Source organism: Amblyomma maculatum, chromosome 7 (genome assembly GCF_055883805.1).
Source record: "Amblyomma maculatum isolate TAMU_Amacu chromosome 7, ASM5588380v1, whole genome shotgun sequence".
Taxonomy (NCBI): domain Eukaryota; kingdom Metazoa; phylum Arthropoda; class Arachnida; order Ixodida; family Ixodidae; genus Amblyomma; species Amblyomma maculatum.
This window is the reverse complement of record NC_139350.1, coordinates 94,515,518-94,529,994: the sequence shown is the minus strand read 5'-3', so window position 1 is coordinate 94,529,994 and position 14,477 is coordinate 94,515,518. Positions and strand designations below refer to the sequence as shown.

The 14,477-nt window shown below is 44.1% G+C and overlaps 1 long non-coding RNA gene across 2 annotated transcripts; it reads left to right on the top strand.

Moving 5' to 3' along the window:
* The first annotated feature begins 8,452 nt into the window (after positions 1 to 8,452).
* Positions 8,453 to 13,610, top strand: LOC146183980 (uncharacterized). Of its 2 annotated transcripts, none has more exons than XR_014708532.1 (3): positions 8,453 to 8,601; positions 10,255 to 10,340; positions 13,482 to 13,610. It is a non-coding gene; the product is annotated as an uncharacterized LOC146183980 (long non-coding RNA). The 2 variants fall into 2 exon arrangements; XR_014708533.1 differs by having other exon boundaries at positions 13,442 to 13,610.
* The last annotated feature ends 867 nt before the right edge of the window (positions 13,611 to 14,477 follow it).

Genomic DNA, 14,477 nt, shown 5'->3' with positions numbered 1-14,477 from the left:
TGAGCGTCAATAAACGCCCTATTACATAAACAATAATTAGTTTACTGGAATGAAAATCGGTAGGACGCTTCAGCTCCACCTTTAAGAGTGGCATGCGATAGCGTTAGCGAACACCACTCGCATTGCGTTTCATGCGTTTTGTTGCAAGCGTCTTAACCCCGCTTTTGGCACATGGCGTCCCTGGTAGTGGTGAGAACGTATATTGACTCTTGAGCCTTATTATTGTCTTCACTGATAGGTCTGCTCAATATCGCGTAGGGTTGCCGGGAGCTTGTGGCTTTCAGCTACTCTTAGAGCACAGCCCACCAGCTTCTTTTGTGCAGCTGGGTCCGAGCTGGACACCGCGATCTCCCATCGCTCTATGTCTGTTAGTTGCCAATTGCTTTGTGGCTGGAGCTTAGAACAAATGTAGAGGATATGTGGTGGATGTCTGCTTTGGGTGCTCCGCAGAGGGTGCATACAGGGGAGAAAAGGCCGGTGTGGATATGGGCAAGATGTGCTGGAGATAGAAACGTACACGACTGCAGCTGGCTCAAGGTCGCCTGCTCGAGTTTAGAAGGATTGAGTCGTCGCTCCCTGTAGTGGGGAATAATTTCGTTATAGGTAACGAGGCATTCGCGTACACTGCCTGAGTCTGTAGATGGTCCTGGTCGGTTGACGTGCGCTGGAGCTGTGTTGTGGGGAGCTTCAATCCCAGGGTTGCCTGCATGAGCAGGTACCCATAGGAGTTCAACTGATCTGGTCAAAGGTTGAACAGAATTGAAAATGTTGAAAGCAGGCATGTGAATCCTGGCTTGTGCAAAATATTTGAGTCAACATTGATATCCAACAAGTTCCCGAGGGTTCAGAACAGAATAATTCAGAACAACGGCAAGAATACTGCCATTATTACTAGGCTCACAAACGCAGTCCACCAGACCATGAGACTGATTAGACGAATTGCGAACCATCATCAGGGAATGTGGGAGCATGACCTCCGCCACCTTATACAAGCGTTCGTGATGAGTCGAGTGGTGTACTTCCTTCTATACTTGTTTCTTTCCAAGGTGGAGGAAGAAAAAGTAAATTCACTACTCACGCAAGCCTATAAAACTGCCCTCAATCTCCCCAGACACACGTCAAATGCCCGTCTGCTCATTATAGTGACTCACAATACCCTAGATGAGCCCATCGAAGCTACTCGCACAGCACAAGTTGAACGCCTATCATGCACCGCAATACGGAGGCACATTCTCTCTTCCCTAGTCGTCAACCCTATTAGCTCCCTCAGACCCATGTACTCCAACGTTTAACAATTCATCCAGTCCCAAGAAACGTCCACCTGGTCCATCACCTAGCTCGCCGAGGAGCCACCGCCGCGGCGCTGAGCAAACACTATCACGCAGATACCAGTGCAGTTCATGTGGACGCCGCAGAATATGCTACTCATTCAGGCTATGCCTTGAGCGTAGTTTCCAACACACTTCACTTTCTGGTTAGATTAAAGCTACATTCTCGTTAAAAGCAGATGAAGCCGCAATTTACTTAACAGTCTCCTCACCCACTCCGAGACTAATCTTTAGTGATTCAAAAACAGCATGACGTCCGCCTCCCTCGCTCGGTAGTCAACATCTTCGGCCTGATTGCGCCGCTTTGCTTCCGCCTCTCGGACACGCTTCTGTCTCTCTGCCTCCGCGTCTCGTGCGTGCATCTCGGCATTTTCGCGCCGCCTAACCCTCATCACCTCTGCTCGCGTAGCGTTCGTCTCCACCTCCTCGGCTTCAGACTTTGCCGACTACGCCGCCGATGACCACACGTACCGGTGCGGACAAAAGTAAATGGAGCACGCTATTTGTAAAACTTCGCGTGGTGCATAATTGAAATTCAGTCATAGTATGTGCATACTTGTAGTAGACACCAGTGCGCATTTACTTGGACAAATAATGTTTTATTATCTCAAGTACAGAAAGCGTGATTGCAACTTGGACGGCAAAGCGTGCTTCGTTTATTTATGTCCGCACCAGTACATGCACCGTCCGCACTCGTAGAAGGCTCCGAGCAGGAGCAGGCATATATACCCAGTCGGCACTTGTAGATGGGGATGACGAATCATACGAACGTCCCGCCCTGTTAGTCGGCAGCGTATATCCATCACACACGTAGTCACAGAGAAGGGATGCTCCGCGTCCACTAAAATTTTCACAGCCAGCATACAGCGCCTGCGCTTGGCCGGCCGGCTGGTGATAGTTGTGATAGTGAGCTGGTGGCACCACAGTACGGAAAGAGTGCGAAGCGCATCTCGGATTGAATATAGAAGCGTTCCCTTTGAAACAGGGTGGTAGCAGTAGCTATCATGCTCACTTTTCTCCCTAAATATTAATTATTGATTTTGAATGGTTAACTAAACCATCATTCTATTTATTAAATTTTTGTTCCTACATTACTAACATTATGTCACTTCTCTGCTTTTAAGCCACCATTCTTCTAGTCGTTTTTTGCTAGTTTCCACCGCCGGTTTATCCACCCGGCCACTGTTCTCTCTAAACCCCAGAGCTTCAGGAACAGTGATTGCGCCTGCATCAACTTCCGGATGGATACCATTACATTCGAGTATAATATAGTGAATTGTTTCACTGCAGTTTCCACATACAGCACATGCGTCATCTCCATTGTTAAATTTCTGTTTGTAGCTGCGTGTTCTAAGGCACCCTGATCTGGCTTCAAAAAGTAGGGAACCGCCTCTTGAGTTATCAAAGAAATCTTCCTTCCTGATCTGCATTTTCCACTTTTGGTATAATTCCATACTCTGTTTCTTTTCCATAGAATTTATCCAATTTTTACCTTCTGTGTTTTTCACCTGTTGCTTAATGCTCTCTATTTCTCCGTCCTTGTGTCTAGCATACTTACTAGTTAGTTTCTCAGTTCTGTTCCTCCATTGTGAGTCAATGCTTTTTTAAGTACAGGTATTTAAATACTTTAGCTGTCCATCTGTTACTGTTCAATTTCCTCAGGCGTTAATCATATAATATTTTACTCTGAAATTCCCGTACTTCGAAAGATGCCCAGCCCATATCTCCCTGTACCGCCTCATTTGTAGTTTTGCCATGGGCACCTAGTGCTAATCGTCCAACGGATCTCTGATTTATTTCTAATGTCGACTGTACCTCTGATTTTAGGCACAAAACCGCATTTCCGAAAGTAAGTCCGGGCACCATAATTCCTTTCCAAATACCCCTCAAAACCTCATACCTATTGTATCCTCACAATGCCTTATGCTTCATTATCCCGGCATTCCTTCGCCCTTTGGCCTTAAGTGATTGCTCATGCTTTTCAATGTATGCCAATCCTTCGTTTACCCATACCCCCAGATATTTATATTCTGCTGCTCTAGGTATTTCATGGCCTTGTATTTTAAGACCCTGATGAGTGGAGCCGTTGAAAATCATCAGACCCGACTAAACTGCGCTGAAACTGAAGCCTAGAGCGTCCCCTTCGTCTCCGCAATACTTAACTAGAGTTTGCAATTCTTCCAGACTATCAGCTTGCAGCACAATATCGTCTGCCGGGGAGGCGCTGCTCTACCGCCTTTCCACCTAATCAATATGACAGGTTAAAACCTAGGTTACTGTCTTGTATCCTCCGTTCCAGGTTTATCATATAAAGCATGAACAGCACCGGTGATAGAGTGCAGCCTTGTCTTAATGCTTTGCATACATTGACAACGTCCGTACTTCTTATCCCTTCCCACGTAATTTCTACTTTATTATCCCGGTATATTTTCTGTAGGAACTCTATTATCTCATAACCGATACCTTGTTCTTTTAATATGTTCCACAGGAGTTCCCGGCTTACGTTGTCGCACGCCCCGTTTATGTCCAGGTAGGCCAAATACAAAGGTCTCTTTTAAACTCTAGATATTTCGATGCATTGGGTAAGGACGAACAGGCTATTATTTAAGCGCCTACCATTTCTAAAGCCGTTCTGAAGTTCTCCGAGTATCTTGTTACTTTCTACCCATGCTTGCACCTTTAATTTCACCGCCTGCATGGCTAACCTGTACATAACAGATGTTATGATAATCGGCCTGTAGGATTTTATGTGCATCCTGTCTTCTTTCCCTTTATACATCAAATTCATTTTACTCTGCCGCCAGCTGTCTGGAATTTGCGTATTCGTTATGACTGTTTCCAGAGCTTTTAACAACGTTTCCTTACTTTTTGGACCGAGTTCATTAATCAGCTTGATCGGAATTCAATCTATTCCTGTAGATGTGTTTTTAGGAATATTTTTTTCTGCCTTTTTTCAGTTTAGATTGGTCAGTTCTAAGCTGCTTTGTATTCTGCTACCTTGTGTTGCTTCCTGATTTGCGGAGATTACCCTATCGTCGCTCTTAAATGACTCGGCTATAACTGATGTAATGTAGTTCACTGCGATGTCTCCCTTTAAACAATTTCCCTCGTTATCTTGAATCCGATCCTGCTTTCTTTGATTCTTCTTCCCAAGCCAGCTTATATGGTTCCAGAATTTTCTTGCTTCGCCTCTAGAGGCATCGTGTATGTCAGCCATCCAGCGATCGGTGCCCTGCCTTATTTTACTTTGGACGAGGGGCTGCACCTGAAGTTTCTTTCGTCGATATGATTCCCATTTTTGGTCGATTTCCTCATGAGATACCTGAGCTTTCTTTGCCATTCGATGTTCTCTTGAAGCAGCCCGTCGTTGTTCAATAGCTTCCCTGATTTCCTTATTCCACCAGCTCCGTGGCTTCCTCTTTCCATTCCAGCGGTTTGCTACTTTAACCTCCTGAATTTTCCTCCTTATGAGTAGTTCTACCGGTTCATAATCCCAGTCTTCCATGGGGCTTTTCTCTATTGCTTCCTCTATGTCTGCTGCTATCTGCGCTATTTGATCGTCGTTTAATTTTGCGTTTACGTTTTGTCTAAGTTCCATTTCTCTTTTCATCAAGGGTCCCATCTGCGGACTAATACGTTTATGATCGCTTCCCAGACTATACTCCCCTTCTTCGTCTATTTCCAATTTTGTGACCTTGCTAGAAATTTCCTGCGACATTATACAATAGTCAATGGTCGTTTGCCTGTTGCAGAATTCCCACGTGATTTGGCCTTCACATTTTGTTTCTCTATTTACTATAACTAGATCGTGTCGCTCAAAGAAATCTAGCATTAGCTACGTGGTGGCGCCATCTGCACTAAAGAAGTCGTACTAGATAGAGTTCTGGTTTTCGCCGGCATGATATCGCCATCAAATTGTATGTTAGCAATGCGCAAAATTTTCGAAAATGTACTGTTACTTGTTTAGTTTCCTTTTAGTTCCGTTGCAGATGATTTCTAATGACATAGTGTGTGACAAAGCTTACGCAAAACACCCCTTTACTCAAACGAAATAGTGACGATCTTTGATGTATCGGTTGCATGCTCGTCTCACAGTAAGAAGCACAGGAGAAAGAATCCCGGTATGTTCGGAGTACTTTCATTTACTTTTATTTCTTTAATTCATTTTGGATTTTTGCGTTACAACATAGAAGAAAAACAACGCCGGTACCGGATTTTCTGCGACACGGGGCCCTTACGCTTTAGCATAAAAGGCACTGTATCGGTGACTTTTCTCCTTGGACAGCTGACCGCATCGTAAGAGAAAGTAGAAATGGGGGAACGAAAACACCAATGGGAGCAGTACTAGAGGGCTACAGAGTAATTTTGACCACCTGCGGATCTTTGACGTGCACTGAGATCGCACAGAATACAGATTATAAGACGTAAAGGCGGGGTATTTGTCACACTTCTCGGTGCACTCCGGAACCTCGCCTTAAGGGAAGAGAGGTAGGAAGTACTGAAAGTTGTGCCATAGTGGAATACTACCGAATCATTTCGAACACCTGGGGATCTAGCGGTCACTGACGTCTTGACAGCATGCGAATATCTTTTTTAAGGCGAAAACCTTTCTAGGCTCATGAAGTGAAAAGCTGCGCAAAAACAGCTCTTGTGTGTGTTTCTGTGTTCTCGCTCGGTCCTTGTTTTATTCCAGCAGTTTTAAAAATGAATAAGCTATGCGCGTAGCCTGTGTATCTCAACTGTGCACTGATGTGTCACTCGCAAATAGCGGGCGCACGATCAGGGAGGTTATGTATTAAAGCGACTACTGGTGGTAGGTAAATAATAAAAATTATAGGCCTCAATAGAGTATGGCTATTCCTCTCGACTAATAATGATAATTTTAATGATGAATAAAAATGACTTTTAATGGTGAATACGCAAAAGTATACGATCGTAATGACCGTAACTGATTGGAAATGAGTAAAAATGCTTAGCTATTGATGGTAAGCACTAAAATGACTAGACATGACTCGTCATGACTACGAAACGACTAATACGTCAAACGACGACTTGAGTGTCCGCAACTAACTAAAAAGAAGTAACAATGCTTAGCGATGGGAATCAAATGATAGGAGATGAGGGGTAGGCTTTCGTCGTTCTTCTCTTATGATTGACATTTAAGAGACGCGAGAGCTTCAAAGCGCTAGGAAAGCCAAGGTTGCTGTGGCTGGGAGTTTGGCCTGCAAGGGTCCTTGACCTAATTAAGATTGGGTGTCCATGATTCCGAGATGCCTAGCCAAGATTCTTCGCCTTCCTTCTCCAAAGCCTAATATAAACAGATTGGATTTGCCCTTCCACATGCGCTCCACGTTCACCCCCATGGTGCGTCTGCCTAGCAAACGCGCAGGCTTCAGCGTATATTAAGCTCCGCGGCTAGTCAAGTTGTTATGCGGGAGCCCGGAGCCGCTTTGGAGATCCGGCGTGGAGAGCCCACGCAGCTGGTTGCCATAGCGATGGCGCATGCGCAATTAAAGCCTTGGCCGACCACGGCGAAACTCGCGGAACTAAGCCAGTAAAGCTTTCACTTTAAAAGCATGAAAGGGACGCCATAGTTGTGCACGGGCAGATTCGTCAGCTGGTTGCTGCTTTGAACCACTCTCTCTGTTCCTGCTTATTTAAATCGAGCATAGATGTATTCTTTAAGCAATTCTCTGTTGTTGTTTTTTCCGCTTTCATCTGCTTTTAAGCGCTGGAGAAGCTTGATGAATTTAAACGTACCGGATTTGTGAAGCTCTTGAATGATTGCGTCGGCTCATTTTTGAATTTGCAGTGAATTGCGGCAACTCATTGCAATGCCAGATGCGCAGCACACCTCTTTGTAGTAATGTTTCAAGCTACTGCTGTACCTCCAAAGTTTCTCTTTCATTTCCTCGTTAGCTGCTTTCGGAGAAAGTTTTACCCTTTGATTATGATTTTTCTCTGCAGACCTCTTGCTCAATCAAAACCGGAATGGAGAAAACTATCCCCGTGAAAGTGGCGCTGCGCTGCCGCCCACTAGTGTCCAATGAAGTACTGGAAGGGTGCCAAGTTTGCACACGGACAGTGCCGAATGAACAGACTATGGTTTCACGTGGTGAAAAAATGTTCAAATTTGACTACGTTTTCTGTGGAGAATCGAGCCAGGCTGAGGTCTACGAGGCATGCGTCTCCAGCCTGCTGCCCAGGATATTTGAAGGTGAGCATATAAAGACTGCCCACAAAAATAACGATTAAAAGTTTTCATTTCTATCCCACGGGTAAACTTGGTTCTGGAGACACGAAAATGTAGCAGCATCGTTATTTACCTTTCTTGCATGGCCGTTAAAGAGAACAACGGTGTTGGCGCATTGTTGTAGTGCCAAAATTGTTACTACGTTTGTCATAATGTCGGGATCTGACGAACTCGCTACCTTTCTGAAATGAGAGATTAGCGCCATTTTTCAAGCGCCTACAAATCTTGTTAAACCAGTATTCCTGGTTTCCCTTGCCTTGGTGGCTAGGTATGGTAGCGACGTATAGGTGGTTGATTTTCTAGAAGACGTTATTAAAGGGGCCCACAAACACCTCCCGAGCACTCCTCACAAACTATCTCAGTCGCTAGATTATGCTGCGATACACATTTGAACGCAATAATACACGTCTACGCGCAGTGCAGGTCCCACAATCCCATTCCAAAGTTGGCGCGTTCTTTCCTTCGACTTTTGCCAGTCCTCCTTCTCCTCTGTGCAACGCTGCTACGTGCATGCGTTTTCGAATGACTATTGGTCTGCTTCTTTGCGACGTCACACAGCCATTAAACTATCGCTTATGCCAGAAAAATCGAAATACGCTTAACTTTTAACTATCAGGAAAGAAAATTAGGATGTTTTGTAGACAGAAACATTTTTTCAAAGCTTTTTTTTCCTGCACTTCCGGTCTCGCGCGCGCACGCGCGCATCTTTTTGCCCTTCACGCAGGCACCACGGCAATCGCGGCGCGGTCGCGAGCGGCGATCTCGTTTCAGTTCCGTGCAGTGTACTTGCGGGGCATTTTCCGCTTGTGAATGTTCTCGTTTCTTGTGTCGCCCATGCGAAATGAACTTCGAAGTCGGCTAACAGGTTTACAACATTAAGTCGGTGCTTTAAATGTCGGGCTCCAATCCACTGCGCCTTACGTAGTGCAGCAAAATTTCGGAGGCAACCGCTGCTCCGTTCCTGTGTCCACCAAACCAAAATACGCACCTCGGATCAAGTCAAGGCGACAGCATACGCTGGTAAGTAATGTGTTTACTAGCTTGAACATAGCGCATAGATAAGCGACGGTTTCACAGGTGCAATGAGTTAGTCATTGTTGTGATGCATCATTACTGTGGCGGCTATTAAAATCCTACCGTCTTAACCGTTGACTTGATTGCGTGAAACTACTCACGGAGGTTGCATTTTTTCTCGTAGTAAGTTTGTAGATTATAAACTTTTGCCTTATGGTAAATTAGCTAAGGCAACTGTACCTACCTGGCTTGGCCGTGCGCGATGCGCGAACCCGTGGTATCATGTGCCGGCGTTGGCAGCTTTCGGCGCCCGATACTGGCGCAGATTGCGGGTTCGCATTGTACGCAGCAGCAGCGAATTAAGCACCCTTACCTAACTTACTGCGAGTAAATAAAAGTTACCGCAATATCAAAGCTCCGTGTGCAGTTTCACCACAAACTACTGAGCGGTTAGGCCGGTGAGATACAAGACGCCGCGGTAAACACGTATTAGCATTCGCATGCTGTATCTGCCCCTTACCATGACGTGCAGTGATGAGGAGGCACCGAAGAAACAAAGAAAACAACTTTATTTCTAGAGAAGGCCTACAGAATTTCTCTAGATAAGTCCTAGAGCATATTCCATTATGTTCTGAGGGTAAACAATTGACGTTATTAAAAAAAAAAAAAAAAAAAAAAAACACCTCTCCGCAGCGAAGCGTTGTGCTTTCTTAGTCGCTCAGCAGTATAAATTATCGCTAAGAACACATTAATATATCGCCCACATAATAATAATAAGCGCAATTACACTGTTGTCTTGTAAACTGTGGACCTTAACGGATGCGGAACAGCGAGCCTGTGAAAAGAGAGATGTGACATGGTCACTTGTGAAGTCGGCTCACTTTAATTACTTCCATTTACTTCCAGCTTGACCTCAAGAAGCTGAACAACTCTGATCGGCATAATTATTCGCTCTCTAGCTTTACACACACCCTGAACCCACAGTTGCTCTGTCTTTCCTACTTTTTGTTTCAAGCGGCAGCTTTGATGCAATACTTGAAGGGCCTGCGAGCGGTCGCACACCATGTGGAGTTGCCGCGATAAGCAAACAGCAACATGCTTTGTGTGCACGTTTGCTTGGCCGCAGCCAGAAGCGAAACACATAGACATGGGTACAAGACTGCACTCACTACGACAAAAAAAGTCATATGAAACTGCGCTCCAGTTATTGTTAGTTGCAGCAAACATATTGAAACAATTGTTTTGGCTCCAGCGGCCAATGCTGTGCCTCGCTGATGCCAGTCTGTTGAGCATTTGGGTTAAGTATACTGACAGTTGTGCTGTGCAATTGAATAGTCATGATGAAGCACAAATCTGTGCCTGTGTGCAGCAATTACTTCTTTTGACGGTCTTTCATAGGCATCAGTCATAAGGTGGCACTCTGAAGCTTGCTTGCAGCTGTGTCTCTGTGTGAAGAGCCCCGAGACCGTTTCACCGCATCCTGGAGGAGCCTCTGGACGTACGCTGCGCGAAATAGCCATCGTGATTACAACAGTTCACTTAGCTTTTTGTGTAATAACATAAGTAAAACAAAGTTTTAACTTACAAAAAGTATGCTCCATTTTCACTGAAGCGGCACTGAAATGTCCTTTTCTTGATTTTGCCATTTTCACTTTCCAGCCGTCCTCTCCTTTCTTTTTCTGTGCCTGGAGCTTAGAAGAATTTTCATTGAAGTGAATAACAGCCAGATGTGACCTAAAAAGAAGGTAAATATGAATGAATTTCTCATACTTTGGAAAAAAATGTGTTTCTTGTTGTCTACTAGCAAAATTATACCAAGTAGAGGCTACTATAAGAAACCATTATGCATTATATTCAAATCACTGCAGCAGAGATTGCTTCTATTTTAGCTTCTATATCCAGCGCCTTTATATCAAATTAAAAATGTGATGCAATGATCTGCAAGCAGAAAAATTAATGTATGACATGGGCTATATACAACTTCATATCGTGGATCACCCGTGTTCTCCCTGCTGTGGTATTCTAGCGATCATCATTAGTCCAAGTGATCAAGTGAACCTTGAGCATTCTTTCAGTTTCAATACATTAGCTTCGGGACGTTCGAGATGGTTCTAGAGGGGTCGGAAACTTGCGCTGATAACTTCCAGTTCTTTAAAAACTACCTTTGTCTTCGGACTGCACTAAGATGAGGAGCACAAAAGAGAGACAAGGTGTTTTTCCAGCCAGCCCTCCATGCTCGCCCTCAACTTTGTGTCATTGCAGTGTCTCAGCTCATGTCATTTTTGTCTGTATGTATTCCTGGTGCACTGTTCTTTATCTCATCGCATCTGCCTATTCTAATATAACAGCAATGACTTTCAATGAGGACCCTTGGTGGCCTGTGCAGTATGTCTATAGCCTCCTGTCTCACTTTTTCCATGGAAGGGGATTACAGAATGGCTAGTGCTACCATTCTACCAAATATGTTTTTACCATATTATATGAAGCATCCTTGAATGTCAGAAGTGTGCACTGCAGTCTCCTCCAAATGTATGATAACTACCTTTGACATGGAAGTGTTCCAACTTTCGAAAAGAAAGACACAAGATAAGTTCAGCTAATTTTACAGCAGTGTATTTACTATCAGGACGGAAGGATTGTGGCAGCTGGCTCATAAGGTGCATTGAGTGCCTACTTTATGCAGAAGTTGGGATTGAGTTACGTGGAGGGCACTTTTTTTGGCAGATGTCAGGGTCGACTCCTGTGAATCGCAATTGTAGGGTCTCATTTTACCTAGCCTGATAACATGAGAGCTCCAGATCAAGCACTGCACTAAGGAGACTGAAGTCAAGCCCAACTTCCATAAAAAGAAGGCGCCAAATGCGTCCAGTAACACAGCAGCTTCCCCCTCCTCACATTAAAAATAAAAACAAAAAAAAAAACCTTTGAACTTTTTTTCTCTAAACCTCAGCACTAGACCATGAGAATGACTGTTTTGAGGTGCTTGAAATTGGTCACAAAGCAATTTTTCAGCCCTCCAGGGCTATTCCATAGCACGAACTAAAAGCAATCTGCTTAGTTGCAAGTTCCAATGGGCTGCTTAGCAAGTTGAAGAATCAAAAGGAGCAAAAGGAAATGGAGCAAATGATATGAACTTCTGGTCTTCTTTTTCGCACTGTGTTCAATTTCCTATGGTCTCTGTTCCTTTTATAATGACAATATTATGTACATACATTAAAAGCTTCATGCAAGGACTTATTGTTTGCACATGCCATGCAGAAAAGTTGGACTACATAGTCACATTAGAGGGAAAAATAATGTCTTGGTCTTCTCTTTCATTCAACAAACCTTACTTGCATCCCACCATCCGAGTATGCAATTGATTTGGGAGCAAACTTGATGACAAAGTTGTGAAAAGATTCAAGGGAAGATGTTTGGGCTTTGGGAGACAGTTGTCGAGTGTCAATCAAAAACTGGGAGTTCTTCAGAATGGAGTTCAGCTTCTTGAAAGCACATGAATCTGTTAAAAATATATACATAAAAAATATATATATAAATATTTGGCTGATGAGTTGCAGTGTTGGTGTGTGTTCTAGTCAATCGTAGATGCTGAACCTGCTTACAGCTGCTTCATTGCAGCTGAAAACAGTTTTAGCATCATATTCTTAAAAACACCCCAGGTCTTGTACTACTATATTACGGTGAAAAGAAATCTAAGAGATGTTGTCGAGCAAACATGCTACACTTTGTCTTCTTTAAAATTGTCAGTATAGGACAGTATGGAAAATCCCATTGTATTTGTGTTCCATACTAGCATGTATAACCAAGCTGCCTCAGTATTAAAATATCTTGCAGTCTCAGCACTCACATTTACATTATTCTGTTTCTTCACTTTATTAGGGGTTTCTTTCTCAGCTATGTCATATGTGAACTTCCTGTTATGTGCGAATGTATACAAAGTTTTTTCTGTGAAGTTCTATTTGCATTACCTATCTCCTAAATTTATCATTGGTTGACAAATGCCACAAGTGTGAGCCGTGCACCTTCCAAACAACATCAAAGTGAAAACTTTACAAAAATAAAACTATGCAAAACAGATTACCTCTGCTCATCCATTGCCTGTTTGCAAGGAGCTAATGCAGGCATTTGATGTATGGTCTATCATGGCCGTCACGCTTATCGCATATGTGGTTCAACAGGCTGCTACATGCTGATGATCAGGTCACCATTACCCTGGCCCAGGGCAGCAACATAGACTTGTGATTGTCTGGATCCATGGTTCTATTGCTTCACAGCCCTTTGACCTGCTCACAGCTTCCAACTTTTTAAATGCAGTATAGAATATTGTTATTACCATGTATTCGCCCTAATTATTAAAGCAAGCAACTGCATGCATCTTTAGTAATGCACCAAGCATCAAAGTAGTGCTGTATGGGCGATTTGCTGCTCTTGCAATATGTCCAGATAGCTGGGTGGTGGTCTGTAGATGAAATTAAAAACTCATTACATAATAATATATGTCAGCAAATGTACCTCTTCACCAATGGTTTGCAACGATAAAACATTTTGTAATTCAATTGTTTGTATTATATAATGATTAATTTGATTCTTTTTATGTATAGACATGCAAGCAGCACTTGCCAAGGGCACTCTTGGTGAGGCTGAAAATAATTTCTCCTAATAATATGCAGAAATTGTCGCCTTTTGTTAAAGACTGCATTGAGACTCGTTAAGTTGAGGCCAGGCCCCCTGCTCGCACTATTGGGCACTGCGGCTGACTTCACACAGTTAATATGAATTGCAGCTTGCCAATTTTCATATCGCAGCATTGCCTTACCTCTCCTATTCTTACCTTTTCCCATTGTAGAATATGGTCAGTCTGAATGATAACAACGTTGTACGTGCAGTACTTGGCGCTGTAGCCGGGGGAGTCGCAAAGCCCATCTCCTGCGAGGTCCACTTCCATTCCATCCAGCTGGCTGATGATCTGCACCCGCTGTTCCTGGAAAAGCTGGGACAAAAATAAATGTGCATTTGTGAGCCACTTGTAACATTGTGCCGAATGTGTCACTCGATCGTTGCACTACTGCATGCGCGCGCTGTTTTTTCTTTTTTTATGACGCAAGCTTGCCATAAGGCATATTATAAGAACCCGTGCAAATTATTTTCCGTTAGGAACCGGAGAAGGCTCTTGCTCTTATTGCTGTCGGTGAGCCATTTGGAGAAGTCCACTTCCCTTGTTGCGGTTAATCCACCCCTCCCCCCCCCTTTCCGCAGGAAAAATCTAGTTGTGTATATAACTCCTGTCTATGCTCCTGTCAAAACCAACTCTTACACTTCCGATCGGCAGCTGATCGCTTAGGGATAAAGAGGCACAACTTTGAGCGACTAAGCCAGTTCAAGCGAGTGATAACGTTTTATTCGCGACCCCCCTCCCCCCCCGCCCCCCTCCCCTCCTGCTGATGGGTAAAGCCTCTTGGCACTTTTTTTTTCTGTTTCCATCTCTTCATTCCTGACTTTCTTCTTATCAACGCCCATCTCGGTTTTCACGTGTTTCTAATTCCTGGCCGCCTCGGTTGGTAAACTTGGACGCGGCTCCATCCGCGCGACATTTCAGGGTGCACTCTGCACAAACACCACACGGCGTTAAAAAAAGAAAAAGAAAAAAAAAAGCTACAGGGCGGGAGTCTGCGATAATAATCGGGCACCGAACAGAGTTTGTTTACTTCCTGTCGGCGCGCGTGTTCGCCGTTGCAGTCAGCTGACGCCGAACCGCGGCTGACAAACTACACCACAGCGCACAACTACGCAGTCCCCTTCTCCTCATCCCCTTCCTTTTTTTTTTCTTTACAATCGATCGTTATCTTTCACGAAGGGGCATCATAAGTCAAAAGCAAGAGGAA